We start from the raw sequence: 3,738 nt of genomic DNA on the forward strand, positions 1-3,738 counted from the left end.
TCGTGTTCCACATTTTTTTTCAAACAACGTTTCTATTGTTACAATTAATTATATTTACCTTTATATTTTTCATACTAGTATTACTAAAAACAAGACAGAAATGTTTTAGCTAAATACAAAGAAATTTTAAAATTTAAAATATTAACTTAAATTTAAAATAACTGAATTAGCGATGAAGCCTAGAAATGCTCGCCAGTGACTAAAAGCTGACTGCCGTGGGTGAATGATATATATTTATAAATAAACTTTGAAATGTCTGGTGAGCTGGTATTTTTCAGAAAATAAGGGAAATCTCGAACACAGAAAAGCAGTGAAAATAGCTTAGATGTTCGGTTAAATACCATTAGAAAACAGAAAGAAAGTGAGAATCAAATTCCACATTTCTCTTAAACACCGAGTATGCACTCTTGACCATTAATCTCAGCGGCGCATGATATCAGTTGCTATCTTTTATAACGCTAAATATCTTAAAAGGACAAAAATATAGTAATTTGTTAAAATGATCACCATTTTTTCGGCCCTTTAACTCACACCCTAGTTTTGACGAGAGGGTCTGGCAGTTAGCTTGAAATAAAACTAAAACTAGCACTAATGCCACGGTTTAAAGAGTAAACCACATAACTCACTTATTACATTCATAGCTTGGGGTCGATAAATTAAGTACCAGTTACACACTGGGTCGATGTAATCGACTTCATCCCTTTGTCTGTCCTTTTTGTCCTCTCTATGTTTAGCCCCCTGTGGGAAATTAAGAAATAGGAAACATTTCGTCTGCCTTTATGTTCTGAGTTCAAATTCCGCCGAGGTCGACTTTGCCTTTCATCCTTTTGGGGTCGATAAATTAAGTACCAGTTGTGTACTGGGATTGATCTAATCAACTGCTCCCCACCCTACAAACAAATTTCGAACCTTGTGCCTAGAGTAGAAAAGAATATTTGTTGCTCAATAGCTGATAATTCCGCTGAGATCACCAATAGTATTTCTAAATTTAACAATTATAACACAGATAACCCTTTCAAATACAATATTTAAATATAGTCAATAAGAATATATTAAAAGTATAATTTCTCTGTACTTAAGAGGATGTTTAAGTCTTATAATGTCAAAATACAGTTTATAAAATTGAAATACTTGTTCAAATTTTGGCACAAGGCCAGCAATTTCAAGGAACAGCTTAGTCAATGAAATTGAGCCCCAGTGCTCAACTGCTACTTGTTTTATTGATCTCGTAATGACGAAAGGCAATATCATCCTCAGCGGCATTTGAACTCACCGTCTTATAAAGTGGAGATATCAAAATATTGAAATTATTTCTATAAAATTATTTTTATAAAAAAAAAAAAATGGGGCAATTATATTTTTTGAAATATATTAAAATTATTAAGTTAATTCTTATCCAGTAACCCTATGACCAAAGCCGCTGTAGCTATGACCCTCCCAAAAGTCGTCATTATCTAACATGTTCAGTTCACGCAGTAGTTTAAAAACTCCTATGTTGGTTCGTAATAGAGTTTATAATAATTCCAAACAATGTGATATAATTCTCAGAAGGCATCAATCTAATAAATAATATTCAAGATGATGAAAAAACATTTTAATGCATTCTACTTTAACATATTAACATAGAAGAAAGATGTGGTGAGAGAAAAATATATATTGTCGTGAAATTGTTTGATATTTAAACAATTCTTCTTGTTTAAAAATATAAAATAAATTATCATTTATATTGATAATCGCTTTTAAAATTTTAGTTGAGTGAATGGAGATCAATTACTATAGTCGTTAGAATGTTGGCCAAAATAACTGTAATCTGGGTTCGACTCCAGATGAATTCAACTTTTCTTTGTATCTATACAATAGGTAAAATACCAGTCTGAGGTGGTGGTCGTATGGAAGCATTAGGCTTTGGGCAAGAATCCTTGCAGTATTTATTCTGGTTCTTTATGATCTGAGTTCAAATCCCACTGTGGCTTTCCTAAGTGGTAGACTTAGTCTACCATCTATTTTAACCCCGTCAACTGGTCCTCGGACTCCTTCTGACAGAGGATTTCTCAGTTGTATGCAATGATGTCAGGCCTCCCTTTTCAAAGACACCTTACTCCTTCCCGCTAAATATCGGAGACCCAGAAACACTAATGGGTCTTTTTCCCTAAGCTTATAAGTGAATGAACCAATTAATTTAGCAACCATAAAAAATGATTTACAAATTTTAAATTCAATTAGAAATCCCCTGAAAACTACCTAAAATACTGTATCATTAGATGAATATTTTTATCCCTTCAATTTCCATCAAATATTTTTGACATAGTTATAACTAAACTATACTTCATATTATATTCTGTTAATGTAAATGAAATTTTTACTTGTAATGTAGCACTGTAATATGTCTTAAGTGATTATTGACTATAGAATACTGCCTAGAACTAAAAGAAATTTCACTATAAAAGTATATTTATTTTTGAAATAGTCCTAATGAATGTTAAATGATGTAAATGTGTTAGTAAATTATTGGGTTGGTGCATAATTATTGTGGCTTCTTTTTTTTCCAACAAATTTTATTGAACAAAAACAATAACAAATGCATGGAAGGTGCTTGTAAAGACCTGAATATGACATACATAGGTGAAACATCTAGGAGCATTGCGGAACGACTAAACGAACATATGAGACAATATGACGACAAAAAAACAGTCCTCCATACTCTACCAACATGCCAAAGACCAGCATGGAGGCGACTTAGGTCAACTTGACATCCGCATCTTATCCAAGCACCCAAAAGACCCAATTCTAAAACAAATACGGGAGTACATCCTTATATATGAAACTTCCCCAATACTAAATAGGAAATATACATAGATATCATACCCCCATACTCACATTTTACACAGGTAAAGTAGAACAGTTGATGGGCTTTTATGCAGATAGATGTATGTATGTCTGTGAGTGCGGGTGTATGTGTGTGTGTGTGTGTGTGCATGCACATGTATGTATATGTAAACCAACAGGTCTACATACAGACGGGTAGGTACATAGGGTATATGAACAGACAACCACATACGCAAATAGAGACTGAAACACATGACCACATATACACACACACTTGTCCACACATATGAATATGTGCACCCATACATACAAACATGGTACATAGCAGCAAAACACACACACACACACTCAGACATGCACACACAAGGAGACAGAGGTACATACATACATGCAAACACACACATACATACATATATACATACACATACATATATACATATGCACACACAGAAACATACATACACACACATGCACACATACATGCATGCATACATACACACACACTGAGACACACACATGCGCAAAAACAAACAAAAGCAAAAACAGAACGCAGCGTAAATAACGGACAGAGTCAAGACTCTTGAAAAGCTTGCAAGACGCAACGAAAATTTTAGGAAAATAAAAATAAGAAATAAGTGGAAATTTTAACGGTGTGTGTGTGTTAAATTTTAAGGCACGAATAGAAAATGACTCTCCCCAGACACAACAGAACAATAACAACATTTAACAAGAACATCTTTAAATGGTGGTCTGAGCGTCTGCTAAGAAAATGGGAAGCAGTAATTGAAGTAGATGGTGAATATGCTCCGGAATAATCATTTAAAGATGTTTTTGTTAAGTATTGTTATTGTTTTTGTTGAATAAAATTTGTTGAAAAAAAGCCGCAATAATTATGCACCAACCCAATAATTA

The 3,738-nt window shown here is 33.3% G+C and overlaps 1 non-coding gene across 1 annotated transcript in view; it reads right to left on the reverse strand.

Moving 5' to 3' along the window:
- The window catches only part of LOC106867317 (uncharacterized), an 18,473-nt gene that overhangs the window by 13,836 nt on the left and 899 nt on the right, over positions 1-3,738 (reverse strand). The gene's annotated exons all lie outside the window — the stretch shown is intronic.

The sequence above is a fragment of the Octopus bimaculoides genome, chromosome 22 (genome assembly GCF_001194135.2).
Source record: "Octopus bimaculoides isolate UCB-OBI-ISO-001 chromosome 22, ASM119413v2, whole genome shotgun sequence".
Taxonomy (NCBI): domain Eukaryota; kingdom Metazoa; phylum Mollusca; class Cephalopoda; order Octopoda; family Octopodidae; genus Octopus; species Octopus bimaculoides.